The following is a 14,189-nucleotide window of genomic DNA, read 5'->3' as shown; positions in this document are numbered from 1 at the left end:
AAAAATTAAAAAAAAATGTCCTTACATGTGTTAAATTTGTCCCTGTCCCGCCCAAGGCTGAGAACCTTGTGGTCATCCTTGCCTCCCCCTCTTCAGCCCTCAGGTGCAGTCATGAGGGAGATCCTCTCAACTGTGTGTTGGTGGTGGTTTTCCGTGGTCATTTTCTTCCCAGTTTCTGTTGCCGCCACCCGTGTTCTCATTCCTTCTTGTCTGCCTGAACAGTCGGAGCAATCTTAGTGACCTTCCTTTCTTCACTTCTAAACTCTGTCTTCCTCATTGCCCCCACTCAGTCTCAGCTCATTAAAACGTAGGCACCTGGGCATCACCCAAGTCAGGTGACTCACAAAGCTGTTACACACATAAATCACCACAGGAGCTTGTGAAAAATACTGATGTCAGGGATCCTGCCCCAGGCCTGGGATCTATAGACCTTGAGTCTAATTTAATCCTCAGCTGGCCTCCTACAGCTGCATTGTTCCTAGATTTAGATAAGAGTTATCCGGGATTATAGATAACCCCTTATCCTTGGTCTCATGGAAAGTAATGAGAGATCCACTGGCAGAGTTCTTGTCCTCTTGAGGCATAGTCTTTTTTTTTTTTTTTTTTTAAGATTTTATTTATTTCTTCATGAGAGACAGAGAGAGGCAGAGACACAGGCAGAGGGAAAAGCAGGCTCCATGCAGGGAGCCTGACGTGGGACTTGATCCCAGGTCTCCAGGATCACACCCCGGGCTGCAGGTGGCGCTAAACTGCTGTGCCACCAGGGCTTGAGGCACAGTCTTAATCATGCCTCTTCCCAATCACAAACTTTCAGTGGCTCCCCTCTGCTTTCTGAACAAAGCCCAAATCCTTGAGCTTGTCCTTGAAGGCCCTCTATGACTTGTTTCCAAATTCAGTTTCTCAGTTCCACAGTTTGTCTCTCATCCTGGGTTCTCTGTTTCTTGGATAACACTCTCCATCCACATGGACCTCTGGTTGTGCCCCTGCTTAATTAACAGATGTGTCCATTGCCCAAGTCCCCATTTGTTGAGACCCACCAGGATTCAGTGCCTTCAGGTTCTCTTTATTTTTTTTTAAGATTTTATTTATTTATTTGAGAGAGAGCATATGAGAGAGAGAGAGGGAAAGCACAAACAGGAGGGGCAGAGGGAGAAGCAGGCTGACATTGGGCTCAGTTGTAGGATCTCAGGATCATGACCCAAGCTGAAGTCAGACACTTAACCTACTGTCAAGTTTGTTGTTTTAAATTATGATAAAATACAGATAACATAAACTCCACTGTGTTAACCATTTTGTGGCAGAACAAGGGGCTGAATCTCGTGTCAAGAAACAGTAATGTTAGAGTGGGGTCAGAGTTTTTCCTACCCCTTCATTTATTTATTTTTTAAAGATTTTATTTATTTATTCATGAAAGACACAGAGAGGCAGAGGGAGAAGGAGGCTCCCTGTAGGGAGCCTGATGTGGGACTCGATCCCCCCACCCAGAACCACACCCTGAGCTAAAGGCACACCCTCAACTACAGAGCCATCCACGCATCCTCCTGCCTCTTCATTTAGAAGAAAACTGCATACTGCTAAACTCCCTAAGTAAATTATCAGAGTTGCAACACAGTGCTGGAGTCTGGAGTTTCCAAGTCTAATGAATCAAATACAAACCACAGAAGCAGCCCGGAAAAAATGCTATTTGGTAACTTTCCAGAAGGCTCACAAAAATACTAACTGGCACCCCTGTGTCCTAAATACAGAGGATGTTGTCCCAGGTTGTGGTTTTCCCATCTTGCCCAAGTAATACATTTTTCCCGATGGGCAACTCTGAATCAATGTGAATATTCAAGATGCTGTTTCTTGAATGATGAGGGCACTATTTAGTGATGAGGGCACTATTTAGACCTGTTATCGGCAGGTAAAATCTGGCTTTAGTGACCTAGTGTTTTTAATCTCTGGTGTGGCTTTTCCTAGTAAACTGCCCATCTTCATAGCCTGAGGCCTATGTAGTCCTGCAGGGGCCTGGGCTTGCGTGAATGCCCTGCTTCCACCATCTTGGAATTTTTAATAATTTCTGAACAAGGGTCTCCACGTTTTTATTGTGCATTGGGACCCACACGATAAGTAACTGGCTCTGGCTGTCACTATAGATCTGAGGTACAGCCTGAGATTTTACATTTCCAGCAGGATCCCAGGTAATACTTCCTGGGATCACCCTTTGGGTGGCAAGCCTCAGTCTGAGGTCTAGTAGAGCAGCAAATTGGAAGGAATCTGAAAGACCGTATGGAGCCAAGGCCCCTGGCACCTGGATCACTTTGAGGGAAACAAAAAGTGTTTCTTCAATCTTAAGCTTCTGTACTTTTGTTATAACAACTTAGCCCTACCCTAATTAATGAAAGTGAAGTAGAGCCAGTCTCGTAGCTTATCCTGTTCTCAGTTTATTTAGGCTTAAGTAGTTGTGGGGGAAAGAGCCTTCTGTGAAGTGTGCCCGGAAACTTGCCTCCAGCTGTGTCAAACACAAACTCAGGCTCTCTGGTTCGCCTCCTCCAAGGCTAGTGGGTGCCCATGGGGACAGCCTTTATGATCTCGGGGGCTGGAGAGGAGAAGCAACCCAGGCACTGTTGCCCAGGCTCACCCGAGCTCAGTTTTGATGTCTGGAGTCAAGCCCTTGCCAACAAAAACTTGCTTCTCATTGCCCTTGAAACTTATCCCCACTAGGGACCTGGTGGCTTGTGTTTTCCTTGGATCCCCTAACCATAATGGTCATCATATCCCCCTCTTTCTACCCCAACTTCTGACAAACTACTTTTGTTGTAAGAAAAAAAGCATGTTATCTTAAGTAAAACAACGATGGGTTGTGCAGCAGATATAGTCTTGTTGCTAAGAATGTCCCTACCAAGCTCTGTAGCCTTCCCTTGCTCTCAAAGAGCACTGTGCTCCATCCAGACCATGTCCGCCCCCCGGGTGACATCTGTGTGGCGTCACTAGGTTCATGGCCGGATCATTTCACAAGTCCTTTAGTGTACATTTCTCTGTTTTTCCCAGTTGCCCCTTCCTCTTTCCTCCTCTTGGTTAACCAGTGCCTTTGCCTCTTCCCTCTTTTACTCTCAACCTGAGACCCAGTTGGTGCCTTCATTCCTGACTAAGCCTACTCTCCATGCCTTGGGGATGCCTGTGCTTTTCCATAAGCTTTAGAAGAGCACAAGGTTGTGGTAGTCAGGTCTGGCTCATGCAGTACTTCAGATCCTCGGGCCCCCTTCTCTTCCTGCAGCCACTGCCACAGTGATTCCATATGGGTCTTGATCCATCTCATGCAAGTGCAGCTGGGCAGCACCTTGCTTTAGGTCTGTTCCATACACCTTCTATGTCCTATACTAGGGAAACCCATAGGGCACTGCAGTGTACACAACCATGCGATGCAGGAACGTTACATTGTAGGGGTCACACCTGCTCAGTGGGGATGGCAGCCACTTGATAGGGGCTTTTCTTTTTTGATTCCTGGTGAATAGTGCTCAGGCATCTTTTATTACATTGCTCAGAATGTCCCAGGGTGATTGAGCTCAGCTATAAGGCTCTTACTGCGGCCTGTCCTATAATACATCCTTCTGTTGGACATGCTCCTTCCTTGGTCTCCTCCCCTGTCTCTCACTCTTGCTCCCTGGGGTTATTTCCAAGTAAAGTAGTGGAGAACTTAGGCTAAGAACCATGAGGAGATGGTGGGGATGAGGAGGGCAGGAGGTGGGAGGATTCTTCTATTTGAGGCTTTATCACCTAGACTTAATCTGTTATTTAAGTCTAGGGTCCATTAGGTAAGAAAGAGTAGATAGTCTCTCCCCTGACCATACCTGCTTCCTTATCCCTCCTCCTCTGATGTCCTCAGATCCCCACAGCTAAGCCCCTTGGCCTACCTCCCTACCTACAGAGGTAGCTCAGCTCATAGCTTGGTGTAAAAAGTACTGAAGGATCTTCAATCTCTAACCTCCAGGCAGCCCTCCAACTATAACCTGGGGTATGAGGGGGAATGGCACATGCACACGTATCCACTAGTGAGAGACCCAAAGGGCCCAGGGCCTATTCAGATGGTGCCCCAAATGCCAAGTGGAGTCCAAGCTGTGATCAGGCTGGGGCTTTCTATGTACCCTTGCTGCTAACCAGCCCACAGGACTGGCTGGATCTTGCCTAGACCAAAAACATTTCCATTTCTCCCCTAAAACAATTCTATGCTTTTTTCTCACTGGCCTATTAACTCTAAGTCCCCATCAGAGAACTGGGGAATCTTATTATTTATTAATCCTGCCCAAGGAAGTAGTGGTGCAGGTTAAGGGAGGGACCTCAAGCCAGGGGTGTTCAAATCCTGGCTCTGCCACTCTTTATATCTGTGATCTTGAGCAAGTTACTCCATTTCTCTGCCCCTGGGTGTCCTCATTTGAAAATCCACACCAGGGGCGGGGCAAGATCCCGGAGGAGTAGGGTCCCCAGTCTACTGTCCCCACCAACTTACCTAGGTAACTTTCAAGTCATCCTGAAAACCTACGAATTTGGCCTGAGATTTAAAGAGAGAACAGCTGGAACGCTACAGAGAGCAGTTTGCGCTATCAAGTTGGGAAGATAGAAAAAAGTAAATAAAAAAGCATCCAGGGGATCCCTGGGTGGCGCAGCGGTTTGGCACCTGCCTTTGGCTCAGGGCGCTATCCTGAAGACCTGGGATCGAATCCCACGTCGGGCTTCCGGTGCATGGAGCCTGCTTCTCCCTCTGCCTGTGTCTCTGCTTCTCTCTCTCTCTCTCTGTGTGACTATCATAAAAAAAAAAAAAATTAAAAAGTATCCAGTGGGGGAGGGGCCCCACGAGGAGCCGGGCTAAGCGGGGCGGCGGGAGCCTCTAGGACAGGAGAGCCCAGGCCCGGAGAAGTGGGAACTTTACTAATACTCCTGGTCGGAAAGGTGCACGCAGGGAGCTGGGGCAGGATCCCAGGAGGGGGAGTGGAGCCCCCAGGTTCCCGGAGTCACTAACAGAGGAACTGCGCCCCGGGAGAGAGCGCGCCACACCCTGCGGGCTGAGCGCAGTAAAGGGCTGGAGCGCAACCGGCGGGGCCCGGGGAGCAGCTCGGGCAGCGGCTCAGGTGGTGGCTTCACGTGGAGGGGGCTGCGCGGCCCCGGAGCCCAGGGCACTGGGGGACACAGCCCAGCATCCTGTGCTGCCCCCAGAACAGGCGGAGGCGGGGAGGGCCCAGGACAGCGAGGACGCTCCTGCCCCCGGGCAGCCCCGAGCTGTGCAGGTCGGCGCCCTCCGCCCCCGGAGCATCCAGGCCCCTGCGGACTGAGAGCTATGGTGGTTACTGCGGGAGCTGACTCTAGGGCTGGAGGGCTGGCCGCAGCTGCTGTTGTTCCTCATGGTGTCACCTTGCGCCTGGGATGGAACGGGGCTCCCAGGGAGCAGGGGCCTCACAGGATAAACGGCTCCCACTGAACCGTGCACCTGGCTGGGGCGGGCAGCTCCCCCAGTGCACACACCTGAGAATCAGCCCAGCAGGCCCCTTCCCCAGAAGATCAGCTGGAAGGAGAGGGGAAGAGCAAGTTCTGGACTGAACAGTGCTGGAAAGCTCCAGGGGAAGTTGAGGGACTTACAGTATATACAACCAGAGGATACCCTCTCCTTGGTTTTTTGTTTTGTTTTTTCCCTTTTTTCTCTTTTTTTCTTCCTTTTTCCAGTATAACTTGTTTTTAGCCACTCTGCACTGAGCAAAATGACTAGAAAGAACTCACCACAAAAGAATCAGAAACAGTACTCTCTCCCACAGAGTTACAGAATTTGGATTACAATTTGATGTCAGAAAACCAATTCAGAAGCGTAATTATAAAGCTACTGGTGGCTCTGGAAAAAAGCATAAAGGATTCAAGAGACTTCATGACTACAGAATTTATGTTGCGCGTGCTGCGGCAACACGATCAGGGTCCTGAGGATAAGGGGATGAGGAAAATAAAAGTAAAGAGATGGGGACAGGAGGGACACAGTGGATGATGTCCAAGCAGTGCCAGCTTTATTCAAAGTTTTACAACATTTTATAGCATGAGCAAAACAAAGCCAAGAAAGTGTTTATTTTTAGCAGGTTTGTGAAACTCTCCAAAGTTCCCTTTTCTCAGCATGCAAGACAGGCTCACGGGTGCCAGAAGACCTTGGTAAATAGATAAGCTTGTTGCTCCAGATGTGCATACTTCAAAGGAATATTAGGTATGGTAAACAGACCAGCAAGGACAGACAGACCCTTATTTACATTTATGACTAGGTCAGAATAAGTTTTATCTATTGTGTTATGTGATCACGTACAAGCAAGCCCTGAGAACCATTGCTCAAGCCCTTTCTCAAGCGTCTACCAACTATTCACCCTTTAGGCTCTCGAGCCTTTTGGGTGAATGAGGAACTCAAGTCCAGGCCTGGTTTGGTTCAGTTACTCCAGCTAGTTCATGGTCGCCCACAAATTTAGATCTAATCAGGCCAAAATTAAAAATCAATTAAATGAGATGCAATCCAAACTGGAGGTCCTAACGACGAGGGTTAATGAGATAGAAGAAAGAGTGAGTGACGTAGAAGACAAGTTGATGGCAAGGAAGCAAGCTGAGGGAAAAAAAAAGACATGAGGAAAGGTTAAGGGAAATAAATGACGGCCTCAGAAGGAAAAATTAACGTTTAATTGGGGTTCCAGAGGGCGCTGAAAGGGACAGAGGACCAGAAAGTGTATTTGAACAAATCACAGCTGAGAACTTCCCTAACTTGGGGAGGGAAACAGGCATTCAGATCCAGGAGATAGAGAGGTCCTCCCCTAAAAATCAATAAAAACCATTCAACACCTCGATATTTAATAGTGAAACTAGCAAATTCCAAAGATAAAGAGAAAATCCTTAAAGCAGCAAGAGACAAGAGATCCCTAACTTATATGGGGAGAAATATTAGATTAACAGCAGACCTCTCCACAGAGACCTGGCAGGCCAGAAAGGGCTGGCAGGATATATTCAGGGCACTAAATGAGAAGAACATGCAGCCAAGAATATTCTATCCAGCAAGGCACTCATTCAGAATAGAAGGAAAGATAAAAAGCATCCAAGATAGGCAGAAACTGAAAGAATATGTGACCACCAAACCAGCTCTGCAAGAAATGTTAAGGGGGACTCTGTAAAAGAGGAAGTCCAAAGAAACAATCCACAAAAACAGGGACTGAATAGGTATTATGATAATGACACTAAATTCATATCTTTCAATAGTAACTCTGAACATGAATGGGCTTAATGATCCCATCAAAAGATGCAGGGTTTCAAACTGGATAAAAAAGCAAGACCCATCTATTTGCTGTCTACAAGAGACTCATTTTAGACCTAAGGACACCTACAGCCTGAAAATAAAAGGTTAGAGAACCGTTTACCATTCAAATGGTTCTCAAAAGAAAGCAGGGGCAGCAATCCTCATCAGATAAATTAAAGTTTATCCCAAAGACTGTAGTAAAAGATGAAGAGGGACACTATATCATACTTAAAGGATCTATCCAACAAGAGGACCTAACAATCATGAATATTTATGCCCCTAATGTGGGAGCTGCCAAGTATATCAATCAATTAATAACCAAAGAGATACTTAGATGATAGTACACTTAAACTGGGAGACTTCAACATGGTGCTTTCTGTAAACGACAGATATTCTAAGCACAACATCTCCAAAGAAACAAGGGCTTTAAATGGATACACTGGACCAGATGGACTTCACAGATATTTACAGAACTTTACTTCCAAATGCAACTGAATACACATTGTTCTCAAGTGCACATTTCTTGAAAAGTGAGCTTTCTCCAGAGTAGATCACATCCTGGGTCACAAATCAGGTCTTAACCAAATCCCAAAGATTGGGATTGTCCCCTACATATTTTCAGACCATAATGCTTTGAAATTAAAACTAAATCACAAGAAGAAATTTGGAAGAAATTCAAACACGTGGAGGTTAAAGACCATCCTGCTAAAAGATGAATGGGTCAACCACGAAATTAGAGAAGAATTAAAAAGATTCATGGAAACTAATGAGAATGAAGATGCAGCCATTCAAAATCTCTGGGATACAGCAAAAGCAGCCCTGAGGGGGAAATACATTGCAAAACAAGCATCCCTCAAAAACTGGAAAAAACTCAAATACACAAGCTAACCTTGCACCTAAAGGAACTGGAGAAAGAACAGCAAATAAAACCTACACACAGCAGAAGAAGAGAGTTAATAAAGATTCGAGCAGAACTCAATGAAATAGAGACCAGAAGAACTGTGGAACAGATCAACAAAACCAGGAGTTGGTTCTTTGAAAAAATTAATCAGATAGATAAACCATTAGCCAGCCTTATTAAAAACAAAAGAGAAAAGACTCAAATTTATAAAATCATGAATGAAAAAGGAGAGATCACCACCAGTACCAAGGAAATACAAACGATTTTTAAAAATATATTATGAGCAGCTATACACCAATAAGTTAGGCAATCTAGAAGAAATGGACGCATTTCTGGAAAACCACAAATTACCAAAACTGGAACAGGAAGAACTAAGAAAACCTGAACAGGCTGATAACCAGGGAGAAAATTGAAGCAGTCATCAAAAACCTCCCAAGACACAAAAGTCCAGGGCCAGATGGTTTCCCAGGGGAATTCTATCAAACATTTAAAGAAGAAACCATACCTATTCTACTAAAGCTGTTCCAAAAGAATGAGATGGAGTACTTCCAAACTCATTCTATGAGGCCAGCATCACCTTAATTCCAAAACCAGACAAAGACCCCACCAAAAAGGAGAATTATAGACCAATATATCCCTGATGAACACAGATGCAAAAATTCTCAACAAGATACTAGCCAATAGGATCCAAGAGTACATTAAGAAGATTATTCACCATGACCAAGTGGGATTTATCCCCAGGATGCAAGGCTGGTTCAACACTCGTAACGCAATCAATGTGATCATATCAACAAGAGAAAAAACAAGAACCGTATGATCCTCTCAATAGATACAGAGAAAGTATTTGACAAAATACAGCATCCATTCCTGATCAAAACTCTTCAGAGTGTAGGGATAGAGGGAACATTCCTCAGCATCTTAAAAGCTATCTACGAAAAGCCCACAGCAAATATCATTCTCAATGGGGAAGCACTGGGAGCCTTTTCCCTAAGATCAGGAACAGGACAGAGATGTCCACTCTCACCACTGCTATTCAACATAGTAGTAGAAGTCCTAGCCTCAGCAATCAGGCAACAAAAAGAAATAAAAGACATTCAAATTGGCAAAGAAGAAGTCAAACTCTCCCTCTTTGCAGATGACATGATACTGTACATAGAAAACCCAAAAGACTCCACCCCAAAATTACTAGAACTCATACAGCAATTTGGCAGTGTGGCAGGATACAAAATCAATGCCCAGAAATCAGTGGCATTTCTATACACTAACAATGAGACTGAGGAAAGAGAAATTAAGGAGTCAATCCCATTTACAATTACACCCAAAAGCATAAGATACCTAGGAATATGCCTAACCAAAGAGGTAAAGGATCTATACCCTAAAAACCATAGAACACTTCTGAAAGAAATTGAGGAGACAAAAAGAGATGGAAAAATATTCCATGCTCATAGATCAGAGGAATTTTTTTTTTCAGAGGAATTAATATTGTGAAAATGTTAATGCTACCCAGGGCAATTTACACATTCAATGCAATCCCTATCAAAATACCATGGACTTTCTTCAGAGAGTTGGAACAAATTATCTTAAGATTTGTGTGGAATCAGAAAAGACCTCGAATAGCCAGGGGAATATTAAAAAAAGAAAACCATGGCTGAGGGCATCACAATGCCAGATTTCAGTTTGTACTACAAAGCTGTGATCATCAAGACAGTGTGGTACTGGCACAAAAACAGACACATAGATCAGTGGAACAGAATAGAGAATCCAGAAATGGGCCCTCAGCTCTATGGTCTATGGATAAGAAAAGCTTATCCACTGGAAAAAGGACAATCTCTTCAGTAAATGGTGCTGGGAAAATTGGACAGCCACGTGCAGAAGAATGAAACTAAACCATTCTCTTGCACCATACACAAAGATAAACTCAAAATGGATGAAAGATCTAAATGTGAGACAAGAATCCATCAAAATCCTAGAGGAGAACACAGGCAACACCTTTTTGAACTTGGCCACAGCAAACTTGCAAGACACATCTATGAAGGGAAGGGAAACAAAAGCAAAAATGAATTATTGGGACTTAATCAAGATAAAAAGCTTCTGCACAGCAAAAGAAACAGTCAGCAAAACTGAAAGACAGCCTACAGAATGGGAGAAGATATTTGCAAATGACACATCAGATAAAGGACTAGTTTCCAAGATCTAAAAAGAACTTATTAAACTCAACAGCAAAGAAACAAACAATCCAATCATGAAATGGGCAGAAGACATGAAGAGAAATCTCACAGAGGAAGACATAGACATGGCCAACACGCACATGAGAAAATGCTCTGCATCACTTGCCATCAGGGAAATACAAATCAAAACCACAATGAGATACCACCTCACACCAGTGAGAACGGAGAAAATTAACAAGGCAGAAAACCACAAATGTTGGAGAGGATGTGGAGAAAGGGGCACCCTTTTGCACTGTTGGTGGGAATGTGAACTGGTACAGCCACTCTGGAAAACTGTGTGGAGGTTCCTCAAAGAGTTAAAAATAGATCTTCCCTACGACCCAGCAATTGCACTGTTGGGGATTTACCCCAAAGATACAGATGTAGTGAAATGCCAGGACACCTGCACCCCGATGTTTCTAGCAGCAATGTCCACAATAGCCAAACTGTGGAAGGAGCCTCGGTGTCCATCGAAAGATGAATGGATAAAGAAGATGTGGTCTATGTATACAATGGAATATTCCTCAGCCATTAGAAATGACAAATACCTACCATTTGCTTCGATGTGGATGGAACTGAAAGGTATTATGCTGAGTGAAGTAAGTCAATTGGAGAAGGACAAACATATGGTCTCATTCATTTGGGGAATATAAAAAATAGTGAAAGGGATTAAAGGGGAAAGGAGAGAAAATGAGTGAGAAATATCAGTGAGGGAGACAGAACATGAGAGACTCCTAACTCTGGAAAATAAACAAGGGGTAGTGGAAGGGAGGTGGGTGGGGGGATGGGGTGACTGCGTGATAGGCACTGAGGGGGCATTTGACAAGATGAACACTGGGTGATATGCTATATGTTGGCAAATTGAGCTCCAATAAAAAAAAAAAAAAACTATAATATGGGCAGCCCGAGTGGCTCAGTGGTTTAGCATCACCTTCAGCCCAGGGCCTGATCCTAGAGACCTGGGATTGAGTCCCACGTCAGGCTCCCTGCAGGAAGCCTACTTCTCCCTCTGCCTGTGTCTCTGCCTCTCTCTCTCTCTCTCTCTCTCTCTCTGTGTCTCATGAATAAATAAATAAAATATTTAAAAAAATAATTAAAATGAATAAAATCTTTAAAAAATATTTTTTTTAAAAGATGGAAAAAAATCTACACCATAGAGTAGTTGCTTGCTGGCATGAGAATGAGCTCAATAAATATTCATTCTGACTAGTATTAGTATTCAAATATTCTTCTGGCCAATCCCAGTAATCCTGGTTTTCATTTTTTAACCTAAGTATAGATAATATTTCACACTAAACAAGCAAAAGATTTGCTTTTATTTCCATAAGGAGATGTTAATATTTTTTAGGATATTCCCTATGCATAAGATAAACAACAGTTTCTTTTGTTGTCTTATCAAGATAATACTAAACAGAATTTTTAAAAAAACTTTCTGATGGAACACGGATATTGTCTGAAATGACTGCATACTCCATTTCGTGTGTGTGTTACACATTATTTGAGAGTGCTCTTTCAAAAAAAAAAAAAAAAAGAGAGTGCTCTTTCCTCCCTCTCAATTAGTTACATTTTTTCTCATACAATTTTTTAGTTGAGATATAAATCACATACCATTTAATTCACCCTAAGTGTTCAGTTCAAGGGTTTCTAGTATATTCATAGGGTGGTTCAGTCTTCATCTCCGTGCAATTCCAGAACATTTTCATCATCCCCAGAAAGAAACTTCATACTCTTTAGCAGTCACTCTCTATTCCCCCTCCTTCCAGGTCATGTCAACCACTAATATGTCTGTCTCTGGATTTGTTAGTTCTGGACATTTAATACAAATAAAATCATATAAGATACAGCCGTTTGTGCCTGGTTTTTATTTTTATTTATTTATATATTTTTAAAGATTTTATTTATTTATTCATGAGAAACACAGAGAGAGAAGCAGAGGCAGAGGCAGAAGGAGAAGCAGGCTCCATGCAGGGAGCCCGATGTGGGACTCGATCCCAGGACTCCAGGATCACAACCTGGGCCAAAGGCAGATGCTCAACCGCTGAGCCACCAGGAGTCCCTGTGCCTGGTTTTTATTTAACCTAATGTTTTTTAAGGTTCATTCGTGTTATAGCATGCATTAGTACTTTATTCTTATTATGGCCAAATATTGCATTGTATGAACATTCCTCAATTTTATTAATATTTATTTAATTAAATATTTATTTTATTTATTCCTCATTAATTGATACTTGAGTTGCTTCCACTCCGTGGGTATTTTGAATAATGACGCTACAAATACCAATATACAAATTTTTATATGAATATATACTTTCATCTTTTGGGGGTATAAATCTAGGAGTGGAATTGCCAGCTCATATAATAACTATGTATAACTTTTTTAGGAACTGCTACTGTTTCCCAAAGTGGCTGCACCATTTTACATTCCTGCTAACAATGTACAAGGGTTCTTCTAGTTTATCCACCATCTTGCCAACATCTTTTCAGTTATCTCAATCCTAGTGGGTGTAAGTAGTATCTTAGATAGTTTTGACTTGCATTTTGCTAATGAATAATGATGTTGAACATTGTTTCCGTGTGCTTATTGGCCATTTCTATGTCTTTGGAGAAATGTCTATTTAGATCTTTTCAGCAACATGGATTTCCACTCACCAAGACCAACCCAGATGACTACAACTATCACTGAGAGCCTACTCTATCAAGAGCAGGGACCAACACTGAGCCTCTGCTACTGCACCATTGCCTGGGGTGGTCAGTCAACTCTCTAGTGACAGCTTGATACATTGGACCACTTCCATCATGGAAGGGGCAATGCTTTTCCTAAATGGAATAGACATATTGAATATAGATTTGTCTCCCCTGCATGCAATGCTTCTGCCAAAATCTGTGGATTTACAGAATGCCTTGTCCACCATCATGGTATTTATTTCACACAGTATTACTTCTGATTAAGGAAATCACTTTGCAACAAATAAAACATGGCAGTAGGGCTATGCTCATGGAATTCACTGGCTTAACCATGCTCCCTATTATCTTGAAGTAGCCAGCTGGGTGGAATGGTGGAATAACCTTTTGAAGACTCAGAAAGCAACACCTTGCAGGAATAGGACAGTGCCCCCCCTCTGCCCTGCTCCCCCCACAGATATGGTAGGTGCTGTATTATTTTTTTAAGGATTTATTTATTTATTTATGATAGACAGAGAGAGAGGCAGAGACACAGGAGGAGGGAGAAGCAGGCTCCATGCCAGGAGCCCGACGTGGGACTCGATCCTGGGACTCCAGGATCGTGCCGTGGGCCAAAGGCAGGCGCTAACCGCTGAGCCACCCAGGGATCCTCATGGTAGGTGGTTTAAGTCAGTGTCCAGTATATGGTACTGTTTTTCCATAGCCACAATTCATGAGTCCAGGAATGAAGGCAAAGAAGTGTCAGTGGCTTCTCTCACTATTACCCTACTGATCCACTAGGAATTTTTTTTGTTTTCCATCCTTGTGACTTGAAGTTCTGGTAGTCTAAAAGACTTAGATCCAAAGAGAGGAACCACTCAAGAGAGAAGACTACACCTCTGGACAACAGCTTGAGCCCATGCCTGTGGAGTTCAGCCTGCTTGTGATCTGCTTGGTTGCATGGAAAACAGGTCTTCCCTATAGACCTTGGATCTACTTAGCCAGCCCCCACCATTGCATAAGCCAATTCCTTTTGAGAAATCTAAATCTAAATCTATCTTTATGATTCTGTTCCTCTAAAACAACTTATAGTACCAAATTCTGAATCAATCAGAGTTCAACCAGAGAAGCGGAACCAGTA

This window comes from Canis lupus, chromosome 21, assembly GCF_003254725.2.
Source record: "Canis lupus dingo isolate Sandy chromosome 21, ASM325472v2, whole genome shotgun sequence".
Taxonomy (NCBI): domain Eukaryota; kingdom Metazoa; phylum Chordata; class Mammalia; order Carnivora; family Canidae; genus Canis; species Canis lupus.
This window is presented reverse-complemented; position numbering follows the sequence as displayed.